The following is a 16,120-nucleotide window of genomic DNA, read 5'->3' as shown; positions in this document are numbered from 1 at the left end:
TGCTCTTGGAATTTTATATGATGGATTCAAGAGGATGAGCATTTGATTGATAGTTGAGGCATAACAAAGAAACAAAATTAGTTTAGTTTTGTCAGGGAAGAAAAAAAGAAAACTTGAGTGGCTGTTTTCAGATCCTTTCCCTCTAGCTCTTTTCTTGTAATGTGAAGGGAAAATTACATCCTTTCAAATGGACAACCATGGGCATTCTCGAGCAAAAAAGCTCCTCTCTCACAAGGGGTAGCCTGAATCTCAATGTTGCAGACATACAAACCATGATAACCCATATTAGTTATAGCTAAAAAGTGAAAAATACAAGAGAAACTATAGTAGTTATCGATTCATAAAGATTAAAAAGAAAAGGAGGAAATGATCCAAACTATAGAAATACATGATCCAAAATAACGAGATGGAGAAGATGTGATGAAGGACCTCCAAACTTCAAACATGTTCGGCAAGTGACAGCCTTGCTTTCAAAATGGCATTCATGGAAAACAATAAGAAGGTTTTCTTGGACGTAGATGCGTATGCTTTATGGTTTAAGTTATGATCCATCAACCTTTGAGCTTTTCTCTTTCAGAATAAACCATTGAGGTTTTCATAGCTAATTTCAACAAACATATAATTCTACTTTGCTCTTTCAGTCTTAAGACAATTTTGAGCTGCCACTCCTGAATAATATCTATTTTGAGAGAAACAGTTGGGGGTCATGCACATACTTCATTAATAAATGAAACGAGAGTGCCATTCATGGAAAAATTTGCAGAAGGCAGCACTATCATGGAAAGGATACAGTGTCTCCTACCAAAGCCTCTGGATTGGAGAAAGAGCTAACACATTGCCAAAATTTGTTTTGAACCATATAGTATGCATATATGTATGCATGTATGCGTGCGTGCATGTATAATATATTTGTTAATCTTTCGGCGTGATTTCAATTTAATTGAAGACTCTACTTTCAACAGCCCTGGTGACAGCAGTGGGGTGCCATATAAAACAAGGATGAAGGAAGCAACTGCATCTGCACTTGAAGCCCCCCTGCGCAAGAGCGTTCAGTGTGCTGAGATGACAGCCATCTGCTTGAGAATAGTGTTGTTCCAATGACCAAAAATATGTTAAACAACAAACCATTGCTTTTCATGATTCATTATAACATGATAATTCAAACCTAGACATGTTATTATCTGTGGTGCCTAAGAATGTAATGTGATGGGAAGTAAATCTAAGGATTCTTGATCCTATGGCAAAAACATAATTTTCTTTTTCTTTATCATAAAATAATGTGATAATTTTTTTTTTCTTTATCGTAAGAAAAGAGGAAAAAAAGCAGCGTTGATGCTCATAGGGGTAGTGTTTTTTGACTTGCTTGATGCTAGCCTTGCCTTAGTTGCCTATATGCTTATGTTTGCTGTCTAATAGCTTCCACTACCAGAAAACACGCATATAGTGACGGCGATTCCCGTCAATATACCGTGTTTCCGGTTACTAATACGGAATTTGTGACCGGAGCTTCCGTCACTGAATTGGTTATAAAAATACGTGTCATTAAATTCTCAGTGACGACGGCGATTCCCGTCACTAACCTCCGTGACAGAACCGCCGTCACTAAACCGTTACAAATTCAAGAATTAAATATTTAAGAAATTACGTATTTTCCGTCACTATCCAGTCGCTGAGTTAGTGATGAAGGTAACTTGGTCACTGATTTTGTCACAGAATGCAGTCACAAGTTTGGTCACTGATCTGTCACAACCTTCAGTGACAGATTTAGTCGTCACAAACATGGTCACACATTTTGTCACTACATTTGTCATTAATCCCGTCACTGACTTAGTGACAAGGTTACCGTCACTAATTTGTTACAAACGCTCTGAGCAAAATCAATTTTTATTAACCAAAATCCTGTCACTAAGTTTATGACTGCTCGTCACAATATTTGGTAAACAATTTAGTAACCAAAATTTGGTCACTGATCACAATCCAATATCCTGGTACATTTGGTACATTGATTGGCTCATAATAATAATAATAATAATAATAATAATATCATAAATAGCAAGGCATTCAACATTATGCAAAAGTCATTGAAATGTCATTCAAAATAGGCATCAACATGTCCTAAATCCATCAAAATCAAAGTCTAAAAATATGTTATAGAGATCAACAGAGATTTCTTTCCTCCTACGAATACAAAGACCTATCATCTAAGGCAAAAGCAACATAATGAAGCATGATCAGCAGAACCAGAATCACCATTACTCCCATGATCTGCATGCTTTGGTCCAAAGCCAATCTCTTGTCTCATCTTTTGAAGAATCTCCTCTTGCCATTTTTTTCTTTTCGTGCTCAAGAATACGTAAAAGGTCTTCATGCGTGTACAGCTCTGGAGCTTGACTTGTAGAGGTGGAAGAGGATGATGATTGCCCAACAATTCCAGTGAGATCCTCCAAGGGACTAAAGCCATAGACATGGCCATGAGTTGGGACACCAGTTGCCTCAAACCACAAGTCATAATCACGTGGAGGAGCACTGAGGTGGAGGCATCACCATATTTTTTGGAATATTCAGCTGAATATTTTGCCTGCCAGTTGATTTAAAAGAAGAGAAAAACATTATAGTGGATCAAACAAGAGATAAACATGAGCAAGCTCAATAATATTTATGAATCATAAAAAAAGTATACTTACCATGACAGCTTTACTTCTCTTATCTACATATCCTCCCATGCCTTGCTTTGTCTTATGCGTCCGATTAAAAGATTCAACTATTGTTGGCTCCCTACCGAACTTTATTTTCTACAAAAGAGAAAAGAAAAAATTCATTAACATATGAGATGATTGAACAATAATATGAAAATTATTATAGAAATCCAATTGAATAAAGATGTGTACCAGTCGTTCGTCATGATTGACAAATACGATTGATCCTCCACAGTGTTTAGAGATGCTACCATTCTTCAGAGTGTTTCTATTGTTTTTGTTGGCTTCTGATTTCTTCTTCCATTTTGGGGAGATCCAAATGTCAATTAGCTTATTCCAATTTTCTCTAGAGATCCAATTAGGGGGTTTATCACGGACTCTATTTAAATCTCCTTTTGCTTTCAGAAGCTTTTGGCTTCTGACCCTCCCTAATGAGGTTGTCAACCGTCGCTGACAATGCTTGTTCCAAACTTGATGCACATGATGTAATTGTCCTGGAAGAATTGTGTGTATCTCCTAACAATATATAGGTCGCAAGTAATCAGACTTACTAATTGACATGTGTAAGAAGGGCAAAAGTTAATGATAAGAAATATAAATTAATTACATCACCTCAAATTTGTTCCACATTCCAACTTTAGCATGTGCAGGGACCTCCCTCCATGACAACCACGGACCACTGAAAAATTGGCGCATGATAGCAACAGCTTTGTGACTGACCTCGTAATCAAGAAACCTGCAATTTAAAAATAAACTAAATACTTTAAATGCAACAAACACATAAATTCAAAATAGTGATGGAAGAAAGTGATATTTTCATACATTCCTCTTGTGCATCTAACAATCACTTTTCCATTTGCATCAACAGAGGCTTTAAGGGTTGGCTCTCGGCCATTGCTCTGTTTTGGATCAACCCCAAGTTCATCATTCATCTGATCCTCATTCATTGTATCCTCATGATTTTGCACTGCACCATTCATTTCTTCATCATTTATTTCTTCATCTGTATCCACCTCTTCATTCATGTCCCCATCAGGAATGTAATCATCATCATCATGACATTCCTCGACATGCTCAGGCAACCTACGAGGTTGAGGAGGAACTTGAGTAGCAGCCAGTACTAAAGCTGCTTTTTCATTACCTCTTGGTTTCCCTTTTTTCTTGGCCATAGCTGCACAACAATAAAAAGTTATAGTTATTTCACAATATAAATATCAACAAATCCAATCAAAGTAAAGAATAATCAGTGGACCTGTTGTTTTTCCCTTTGCTCTTTCATAATATATTAGCATTCATAAATATGCATGTTGTATTTTAATCTTCCTCAGCCTCATGCTCCTCGTCCTCAGTTTGTTCATCTTCAAAATCTTCTTCTTCATCCTCAAAGTCCTCTTCCATTTGGTTAGCTGTCAACCCAATTTCTGCTGCATCAATATCTTCTGCATCTCTATTAACACCAACCAAAATGTCTGGATTATCAAGCTCATCTGTCATCGAGATTGGGGTAGGAATCCTCTGGCTTTCTTCTTGATAAAAATCAAGAAAATTTTCTTCGATCCCACTAAGAGGGAACCTACCTCTAGCTTTTGTCTTAATTACTGCCCACCACAATCTTCGATTCTCCTTCTTACCTGGGTAACCAGTATAGAACACCTGATGTGCTTGTTGAGCTAATACAAAAGGATCATTGGTTGGAAGTCTTAGTTTGTAATTGATCTCAACGAGGCCATGTTGAGGGTGCACTTTCATACCCTTATCTCTATCATACCAGTCACATTTGAATAACACCACTTTATTACCAACCCCAAAATAGTCTAACTCGATAATGTCAACCAACATCCCATAATAGTCACTCTCAAAGTCATTGTAACTGCTTCCCTTAATGCACACACCACTGTTGAAGGTTCTTTTATCCTTTTCATATTTTTTGGTGTGAAATCTGTACCCATTCACAAAGTAGCCTTATAACATTTAACTTTATTCCCAGGGCCATATGATAGGTCCTTTAAGCACCCATCAACATGATTTTTACTGTCATTAACCTAGCATGATAAAAATAATATCATAAGAATAAATCAAGAGAATGTCTAATTTATTATTATATTTATGAATTATGTACTCACATATGACCTAAACCAAGCCGGAAACTCCATTTCGCGTCGTCTTTCCAAATCTATTTGGCTTATATTTGGACAAGATTTCCGGATATAATCATCAAAATACCTACAAGACAAAAGCTATAATCACATATGTTTTACTCCATATACATTTTCAAACATGATTGTAATTAAGTACTTGTGTAACTTACTTTCCAAAAGGTTGAACCTCCTCACAATTCAGAAGAACATATAATTCAGCAGCATTAAACTCCTGAGTAGTCAAATGCCTTCCAAAAGGTTTTCCAAAAGGCCGACCTTGATGAGTAAAAATGGATAGACGATCCACGAGATCAAACTCCCCTTCGACTTCATTACAGGGAACTTGATTTAACCTTGTTTGTATAGAAGGCTCAAAATAATGCGAACAGAAAGTTGATATTTCTTCTATGATGTAAGCCTCGACAATAGAACCTTCAATCGATGCTCGATTCTTTACTTTCTGCTTTATATCATGCATAAGCCTATATATAAGATTAATATGTTATTTTCTCAAATTTAATGGATTTAAAGAAACTATTTAATGGTTTTATAGAAATTGTTACCTTTCAAAGGGGTACATCCATCTATACTGCACGGGCCCTCCGACCTTAGCTTCATAAGCTAGATGAACAGGTAAGTGCTCCATTGAGTCAAAAAATGCAGGAGGAAATATCTTCTCAAGTTTGCAGAGAGTTACCATAATATTTTTCTCAAGAACCTCCATATCTTGGACACGCAAAGTTGTGTTGCATAAATATCTAAAGTAACAGCTTAATTCTGTCAATGCATCCCACACTGGTGCTGGCAATACTTCATGGAATGCAATTGGAAGCAATCTCAGCATGAAAACATGACAATCGTAACTTTTTAACCCGTAAAACTTATAATCATCCAGGTTAACACACTTCGATATGTTTGAAGCATATCCATCAGGGAGTCTTAACCCTTTCACCCACTCGCAGACCTCTATTGCTTGGTCTTTTCTGTATCTTATTTGTAGGGATAGTGTGGCAGGGCCAGCTAAGACTAGAGCTCATATCTTATGGATAACCTACTTCCAAAGAATTCAATTAATGTTAGAGTGGAAGGAGATTTTAAGGTATCAATAATCATGGTGAACAATGAACTAATGATAACTCTATTGGTTAATTATAAGGATTTGTAAGACTTATTATATAAGAGCATGCGATATCAATCCCATCTTTGAGATCCATTCTACAATTTCATTCAAGACTCTTGACATGATAGTTTGTAATGTTGTATTATCTATGAAAGGAGCAGCTTAGTCCTTGACATGTGCAATATATGTTGTATTATGTATGAAAGGAGCAGCTTATTTTTGTGTATGATAGTTTATACATATCATAAACTATATGCATTTCTATAAGTTATCAAGTAATTTATCATGTTTTTGATGCACATGGTATTTGTGACAGATGCAAACAAGAGAAAAAATGATGGAGCCAAGGATAACAAGGGCCAAGATAAAGAAGCTGGTTCCTTCTTTGATCGAAAGTAAGCAAGCTACCGAAAAGGAAAAATTATACGAGAGGCTCCCATTGGTCCTAAGAGTATGGTTAATAGGAGGTGTTATTTTAAACATTTTCTGGATATAATGCTGAATATTGAGGAAGAAAAGGAAAAAGGGGAAGAAGGAAAAGGGGATGGAGGACAGACCCATCCTCATTGAGCTGATGCACTTCTCATGGGCAAATGGACATGGTCAAGGCCACTTCTTAAGGCTATTTCCTCACCTTTCCCCCTATCAAGTAGGGAAGACCATGTCTTGATGCTCTTATGTCTTTTAGGGATGAGGAGGAAAGTTTTTGGTTTGATAAAATATTCATGCTTATCAACCACTGGAAAATTGTTTATAGTATGTTGATAAAGATGTGAAGGTGCTAATGTGTCCGGGCTTCATATGAACTGTGTTCAACATGAAAGGATGTGCAGGCATATATTACGTGCTTGGAGATGGACAGTTTTCTGTGCTCTTATTTGCGTTAACCATGTACAAAAAGGCATCAAGAGTGTTTGGATAGATACTATGTCAATGTTTGATTAACTATATTCGAAGTGACAATAATTGTGTTTAGCTAGACATTTTATGTGCACATATTTAAATTAATTGTCTACTCATAGACATGAATGTGTTTAGATCTTTATTAACTATGTTCAAACTTAATTATCCATGTTCAAGGTGATAGCAATTGTATTCATCTAGGAATATTGCACGTGCATAATTGAATTAATTGTGTGTAGAAAGATATTATGTGTGCATAGATCTTTGTTAATTGTGTCTACATTTTCGTCAAATCTTATTAGCTGTGTCATTTATTAGATTTTGGCCAATTTCTACTGTCGGGAACTACATCCCTAGAATAGAGGTTCATAATATAACTAATTATGACAATAGAGACCCGATACTATTGATTGTGTAGGTTTATATTATCCATGTATAGGTAGATAGTAATTTGGTGCATATTATTATATGCAAGTGGATTCTAAGTGTGTGCAGTTTTACATTAAATATATTTACAGAGGTAGTAAGTATTTGCATGTTTATTACATTTGAATGTGTGCATATACATTAATATTATGCAAATAGATTGCAGGCATGTGCTGGCTATTAACTATGACCAAAATAACGATAAATATGTGAAAGTTTAAGTTTGTCCATATTTAGGTATTTTATTTTTATAGTGGTTGAATAGAGAGTGATTTTCGATGTAATGGTGAGGTTGCTCTATTATGATCATCTGGAGATCACAGGTGGACCGACTGTTATAGTTTGAGTTCATAGAGTTTAAAGACTATGGCTTGATCTAAGAAAGGACTAGCTAGTAACATCCCCTAAAGTTTATATTTATTTGTTATGATTAATTCCCTTGCTCTATTTTCTTTTATTATGCTAGAAGTCTCTCTTTTCTTTTATTATGCTAGAACTAGATCTTCATAAAAAGTGAATTTGCACTGCTATGTAATATTATTTGAATGTCTATTATTTAATTAAATAAAAATTAGATTTTTTTGCATACATACCTTCCTAAATATTGAAATTTATATGAATACCCTTCCAAAATTAATATTTGCATGTATACCCTCATAAAATACTTATTTTGCATATATATCCTTTTTTTTCTTTTTTTGGCATATATACTGATACCATCTAACATAAATAAGAAATTAGCAGTTTTAAAATTAAAATGATGGAAATACCCTTAACAAATAAACATGTAAAAAGAAACATTTATAATATAGATACAAATAGCAATTTTGTGAGAGTATTTATTCAATTTCATATACATTTGGAACTTACATGAATATCATCTCAAAATTGATATGTATATGCATAACCTTAGAAAATATTATTTTTGCATGAATATGTTTTATATAACGGTTTAGCTGACGTTATTAGCCAAAATCATATTGATTTGAATTAAAAATTGCTTAAAATTATAAATTTATCTTTTTACTCCTGAAGCAGATAACAGGTTAACATATATTGCTAGGAACTTACTATGACCCATTGAACTTCCCTTCTTCCCACATGATCGGTCTCCTCCGCTCAAGAAGCTCTAATTGCTTGGAAAAGTTGGTGGATTAAGAAGCTCCGGAGTAGATGATGGGGAGGAGAAATAGAGAAAGCAAGAGGGAAATAATAAATTAAAAGGAAATGGAGTAGATGATTGGAAGAAATTAACGAAGCAGATAGATGGGCTGATTAGGATGAATAAAAGTGCAATGAAACTGTCATTTCTAAAAATGCTTAGTTTCAAGTGCACTATAAAATGTCCAAGGGACAGGAACAGGGAGAGGGGGTGCAATTTTCAAAAATATTGAAATGAGATTTATAACTATAGTATTATACATAAATATGAAAACTCGAGTGTGTAAAAATATATATTAAATATACATATATATATGTATGTATTTGAGTGTGTGTGTGTGTGTAGTATATTATATAAGCATATAACTATATATGTACCATTTTTTTGCCCTAAGCTTCTTACAAAAACCATGTAATTTGAGTGAATTAATCTGCCGAATTGTTAGTTTTCTTATCCTCTTTTGCCATATTTTTCCTAGACTACTAGTATGTCGAAGCTTCTAAGATAAGTAACACAAACATATTTTGAATCACATTTTTGTTATATGCTAAACGGCGAACTATAATGGGAAGATGTTTAGCCGAAGTTGGTGACTGCAAGATTTGAACCCAAGTCACCAATATCAGCACTTGGTGACTTTATCAACCAAGCCATTTGGCACCCTAAAGATGATTGGATATTTAGTGGCTAATTAAGCTCTTCGGATAGCCTTCATGGTGAAGATGCAATTTAGGTCCACTATGGGCTCCACAAAGTCTTTAGTGTACGGCAAGGGGCGGCTGCATGCAGGATAGCCATGCATTTATTTGTTTATATCGTACCTATTGAATATGGTAACGGTCTTTATAAGCTCTTTCCTTTTATTCTAGCTTCTTGGGTCTTACGGGTTTTCGATGGATTTAAATCCAGCTTCTTGGCAGTTGGCAAGATAAGCATGCATTCATTTGTTTCCACCATCCTATGCCATAAAATGTATTTGAAGGAATCAATATAAGTTGTGCTCAAATAAGGCAATGCCCATGAAAGCGCTTTCCTTTTATTCAAAGTTTGTAACTCTTATGGTTATTCAACGGATCTTACCCGGGGCCCATGGAAAGATAGATATGCATTTATTTGTTTCTATTTTCCTATTTCTCAACTTGATGAGATAGTGGAAGCTACCGTGGAAAAAGCCTTGACGAGTTTTTCTTTTTTTTGGAACCAAAATATCGGAAGCTCCAAGAAGTTGGAGAGGGGACTAACCATTTACATACCATACCTGAAAGGGAAATATAGAAGCCTCCCGCACGTGAAAAGGGCCGAGAAACCCGAGGGCCGCATTTACCATTCTCCCGCGCGATAGGTGTCGGGCAACCGAATCCATACCATCCATCCTCCTTCCTACTCTACTGGTATGGTGGACACGCGTCGGCGTGTGGAGTACTGTCAACCAGTCTGACGAAGGGGGGAAGGGGGGAAGGAAAGGCATGCCGAGCGGATGATTGCACGGCAACTCATTATGAATATATATATATATATATATATATATATATATATATATCCATGGACACAAACATTAGTTATAGAGAAAGGAAAAAACGTAACACGTCTTATTTCCATGTGCCAGGCATTAGCCCACTGCGGTGGTGTTATAGACGTGCTGCATCTTCGTAACAATCTAGAAGCTCACCTCAAATAGCTAGCCGCAATATATTATTTGGATTCATTGATCCTATATAAGTACCCAAGATATATCCAGTAAATAACTGATGGGGGACCAAACACATGCCCGCACGGATCCTCACATACTCTTCCTGTTTAAGCTCCGACGTTTTCGTCAGGCTAAGAGTTCAAATCCATTCAAATCTAATCACAAGCACCACGATTAGCATGTGGTCGACCTAAATGGATTTGTGTTGTAGTGTCCCCTAATCCACATAGATTATGAGTTGAGTCCGCTTTGATACCATTTGTAACAATTCAGAACCTCATCCAAAATGGCTAGCCTGAAGGTATTATCTATTTTTCGAGTTTCTTAGTCCTGTATAAGTACCCAAGATCTCTTTGATGAATAACGGATATGTAACTAAACACATGTCTGCATATCCTCACATACTCCCTCTGTTCAAGTCCTAACATTATTGTCAGGATAAGAGTTCAAATCCATTCAAATCTAATCATAAGCATCACGATCGGTCCGTGGTCGGCCCTAATAGATTCGTGCTACAGTGTCCCCTAGTCTATATAGATTATGGATTGGATCTGCTCGGATACTATTTATAATAGCCTAGGACCTCACCCAAAATAGCTAGCTTAAAGGTATTATTTGGATTCCTTGATTCTATATAAGTACCCAAGAACTACTCAACAAATAATCGATGTGGGCTGGACACATGCCAGTGTAGGTCCTTACATATTTTTTCCGTTTTAGCTCTGACGTCCTTGTCAGGCTAAGTTTAAATCCATTCAAATCTAATTACAAGCACCACGATTGTCCCACGATCGACCCTAATAGATTCATGCTAATGTTTTCCTTAGTTCATATAGATTATGAGCTGGATCCACTCTAATACTATTTGTAATAACATAGGATCTCACCCAAAAAGACTCGCTATAAGATATTTTTTGAGTTCTTTAGTCCTGTATAAATAACCAAGATCTCCTTGGCGAGTAACTAATATGGGACTAAACACACGCCCAACTAAATACATCCCTGCACGGATCCTCACATACTTCTTCCATTCAAGCTCCGACGTTCTCGTCAAGGGTTCAAATCTATTCAAATCTAATCACAAGCACCACGATCGGCCCATGATCAGCCTCCATGAACTTGTGTTGCAATGCCTCCTAGTCCACATAGGCTATGGGCCGAGTTCGCTCTGATACCACTAAGTGTCACGCCCTAGATCCGGAGCACGACATGGTCGTGCTACTATAGGGTATTGCCCAAAATAACATGAAGCCCACAATAACAATAAAATATAGCATGATAAAATTTGTCTAATTTTATTTGCTAAATAAAGAGAAGTGAGTGCAGAGCATCTAAATCCAATATATGAATTCATAGATATAATTGTATTTATTAATAGCTTACAACTATGCTTCAAGTTTTACTCTTTCATTCTTCATTCATTTATTCTTCTCCGCTCCTTTCAATCTTAATTATCTAAAATACCCAAAAAATATAAGGAGATAAATGAGCTTTGCGGCTCAGTAAGTAACTATGCATCACCTTACCGGATCAAGCATAATTTTTTTTACATGATTCAATGCATCATTTTGAAAGTAGAATTATACTATAAAATAAAATATTTCATAAACATAATAACAAACTGTCGTAGCAAACCTATCATGTATGCACAAATCATGCAAGTTTGTAAAATTGAAGGTGCAATTTAAAATATCCATAATTGTCAAATGTTTGCCATTTATCTATACTTTTAATCAAAACAATGCTTAAAGATTTTCGCGCTATGGTTACTATAACCTATGACAAGGTCGTCTTCATAATCGACAATATATTATAGTTTATATTTGTTACCAACTTTAATCCTATCAGAGGGTTATTTTCATTGGATGCCATTTACAGGGTATCGATTGGCCTCCATTTATAGAGGAGAGAGTCATAGCTATTTGAGAGCTTGAAAAATATTTCATATTTTTCACAAATCATACCTTTTTAATAGGTTGGAAATACTAAATCACATCGCAAAAGTTTAAAATGCATAATCATGCCACATATATCATTTTCATGCAATTTTTCATAATCATAATTCATATATAAATCATTTACAATAATGTATTCAATAAGGATGTTGTTTGGCCAAAAATATGAAATATTTACAATCATATGCTTGATCCTAAATTTTTAAGAAGATGCACGATCAATCATGTCAAATATAATTTATAATTTTATATCTAAAATTAATCAGTAATTTGAAATTAATAAAGTTTGTACTAGAGTCACTTATCACTGTTCGTCCAAAGATCACTAGGTTCAGTTGGATAAATCCGCTGCACCTATCAAAACCATTTAACAAAGAATAAATTACTTGTTATTTGCTATTTAAAATCTAAATATAAATTAAAAATTTTTGAGCAATTCGAAATGCACTTAAGCAAGCTTCAAGTTCCGACTGGATAAATCAGACCAGGATCTAAAAATTAGGTAGAGAGGGAATGGTTGCACCTAGGATGGGACCTCTTTCTTGATTTTTTTTTCCTTCATGTATATATTTATTTTTTTTTCTTTCTTTCTTCTTTATCGCCCTTTCTCCTTTTCGTAGGCGGAGACAGGGGGTCTAGACCCACCCCATCGAGAAATAGAGGAAGGGAGGAAAGGGGCCTCCGAGCAATGGCGGCTGCGGCCGAGGACCGCGGTGCGCGGTGGAACGACCACCAGGTATGTGGTCTTCCATTGTTTTTTCTTCGTCTTCTTTCTTTTCTTCTTTTTCCTTCTCTTTTTCTCTTTTCTTTTCTTCGTTCTCTTTTGTTTTTCTTTCTTCTTCATCGCTCTCCCCTCATTTTCCAGGAGGGGAAAGGGCAAAAGCCTGCCCCACCGAGGGAAGGGAAGGAAGGGCCTCTGGCCCAATGGCGGCTCCGGTCGATGACCGATTACGGTTGTGGCCGAGGAACCACCAGGTAAGTGGTCTTCTCCCCTTCTTCTTCTTCTTCTTCTTCTTCTTTCTTATTATGGTGACCCTTTGTTGAATTCCATCCATCACCGGGTCGATCGGGAGGAGACGGAGACCTACCTTCGCTCTGAGGAGGTTCTGCAGCCACGAATCCGGCGGCACAAATGAGGGCACTGCGAGCCCAAGTAGAGGAAGGAAGACTGTGAATTCTGCGATCTCCTTGTGCTATTCTAACAAAATCAGAGCGCCTGCGAGGAGATTCACCGGAAAGGAAAGAAGAGGGGTGGGGCTCCAACGATGTCGCGCGGCCCTGCCCTCCCTTGCGGTGAGGATCACAGCCAACTCCACCCAGCTAGTCCACGCCCAAAAACAATATCATATTCTTCCCTTCTTTAAAAAAAATTTGTCCTCAAAATTTGTATACCCGAGTCTTCAAAAAGTTTCAGAAAATTGCAGATGCCTCGACGCACTTCATCCTTGAGTTTCTAAGTTGCCTCTCTTTCTGAATGGTTACTCTACTGAATTTTCACGTGGGGAATAGTGCTCTTTGTGATCAATGATACACAAGGAAAACTCTTCATATATCAAATCTTCTTCAACTTGCAATGGCCCATACTGACTTGGACTCGAAACGTACTTTCTCAATAAAAAAAGGACAAATTTTATCATGCAATATTTTATTGTTATTATGGGCTTTGTATTATTATGGGCAATACCCTACGGTAGCACGACCATGTCATACTCCGTATATGGGGCGTGACCCTCAAAAAAAAAATAAATTCCGATCAGCCTTTTTGGGTGAAATTCTGAGTTATTAAAAATGGTGTCAGAGTGGACTCGGCCCATAATCTATGTGGTTAAGGGACACTACAGCACGGATCTATTGGAGCTGACCACGATTTGATTGTGGTATTTATGGTTAGATTTGAATAGATTTGAACTCTTAGCTTGATGAGGAGTCGAGGTTTAAACGGAGGAAATATGTGAGGACCCATATGGGCATGTATTTAGTTGGGTGTGTGTTTAGATTCATATCAGTTATTCGCCGAAAAGATCTTGGATACTTATACAAGACTAAGAAATTCAAAAAATATCTTTTATGTAGCATTTTTGGATGAGGTCTTGGAGTTGTTGCATTCACCTGTTTAATGAGTTGTTCCTCTTTTGTGGCCAAAAAAATTTCCCAGGATTCTATAAATTATGGGAAAAGTTAAAAGAGGCTTACCATACCAGCTCGACTGGCGGTTGCCTCAACAGCTGCCTCAGTTGGTCAGGCTTGATTGAGCTCTATCATGGAATTTATCTTGCACTGGTTTGGATGCTCTCTGATCCCGGCTCTTCGGATCCTCTTTTTGAAGCTTTTCCGCCTGCCTTCTTTAGGAAGACGATGATGGAGATTTGCAGCATCGTGAGCTTTCACTGATCCCTGCTGCTTTTGAGTTTGCTTCTGAGTCTCCAACTTTTTTATCCATCTTCTCTACAATGTGTTTTTGTTGTTTTCATCTTTTTTACTGCCAGACCTTTGTTTCTCTTTTTTTTGTAAATTCTCTGTATTCTCTTCTCTTCTGGCTGTAACATCTGAGGCCTGTACATAAGTCTCTGATTTCTTAATGAATCTTGATGGCTAATGTGGCTCATTGCCCATTAGTCTCCTTTTATTTTTTTTCAAAAAAAAAGAGTAATATGCTGCTTTGATTTGTTTCATCCATGGTTCATCTCCATCTTGCAGGAGCCTCCAGGCCCATTTTGACAATAAAGCGCGATTAAATTCTGCTAAGTTTTTTATGCCCGAGCCTCCTTTTCTGCTTTTGCAAACAACCTTCCAATTTACCAATTTGGAGCAAGGAGCAGAAAATGGTTTCTCAGACTACATGAAGCTTCTTCGATCCTAACAAATCTAACCAATAACCAAGAAGCTCCTTCTGAATTAACCAGTGTCTGTCTGCTCCCCATGAAAACATTTGATTCTTCCATCCTGATAATCTCTGCAGTAACTTTTCTAATAGAGGTTGCTAGTCTGCCTTTGTTAGTAGTGGGTGATAGAGATAGTGGAGAAATTGCACCTCAACATCGAAGCCAACCATCAGCCTTTCTCCGCATCTTGTTCAAAGTAAACCACATTGCTCTTTGAGAACTAAGATAAGTTATAGATGAGTGATCTACAATTGCTTAGCCACACTGAACAAGACTCTATCATCAGCATACTGCAGACTTAAAACACTTCAATTTCCGTAATCTGGACCCTAACCTTATCAGATATCCAAATATTCTGGCTGTGTGTAAAATTTCGGTCAGCGCATCCGAGGTCCCTCGCCAAAGTCTATTTCTACAATGTATCTAATTACTTGGCTGGCCATTCAGCAACAATGCACTTCTTCCTGAATTTAGAATCGAGGCCATCGAATAGATCGATGTTTACGCAAAACCTCTCTTCTCCAAAGAATTTACAAAGAAATCCCAATGAACCTTCTATCACAGGCTTTCTCAAAGTCAAGCTTACTGAGCACACCATTTTATTTAAAGACGTCTCAGAATTTTCTGTTCTCCGAATTAACAAAAATTGAGTGAAACATATATGGCCAGACAGGTCTATGTTACAAAGTTTGGCTGCAGTCGCATTTTGGCAAGCTTTGTTCATTATACTTTGTTGCATAACTTCAGCCGTGATTCAAGTATAAAAGTAAGCAAACAAGTTCTATATATTCCACAGGAGTTACATTACAGGCAAGCATTCTTTTTCCCTCCCTCTACTTCTCAAACAGCACTCAGGTGTTCAAAATACAGGACAGAACATGGTAAACTCATTGTTCTCACAAACATGACAAATCCTATGTGCAAGTATTTTGCGTGGTGGTGATTTATATAAACTTCGAGAAGCAAAGCAGTCCTCACAAGCAGTCAAACACTCCCTATCAAATAAAAATAAAGCAATCCATATACATGAGAGGATTATTCAGGTCCTCCATGTGAGGAATCCTGGAGCTCTCTTGAGCAAACACTTGCCTGCTACCCTTCTGAACCATTTGACCGTGCGTTTGGTGGATCTGGTGCATGCAAGCTTC

At 36.8% G+C, this 16,120-nt stretch overlaps 1 long non-coding RNA gene across 1 annotated transcript; it reads left to right on the top strand.

Annotated features, from left to right (window-relative positions):
- The first annotated feature begins 12,693 nt into the window (after positions 1-12,693).
- On the top strand, positions 12,694-13,731 carry LOC120111356. Its single transcript, XR_005512563.1, has 2 exons — positions 12,694-12,826; positions 12,956-13,731. It is a non-coding gene; the product is annotated as an uncharacterized LOC120111356 (long non-coding RNA).
- Positions 13,732-16,120: the final 2,389 nt, after the last annotated feature.

Source organism: Phoenix dactylifera, chromosome 7, assembly GCF_009389715.1.
Source record: "Phoenix dactylifera cultivar Barhee BC4 chromosome 7, palm_55x_up_171113_PBpolish2nd_filt_p, whole genome shotgun sequence".
Classification (NCBI taxonomy): domain Eukaryota; kingdom Viridiplantae; phylum Streptophyta; class Magnoliopsida; order Arecales; family Arecaceae; genus Phoenix; species Phoenix dactylifera.
This window is presented reverse-complemented; position numbering and strand designations above follow the sequence as displayed.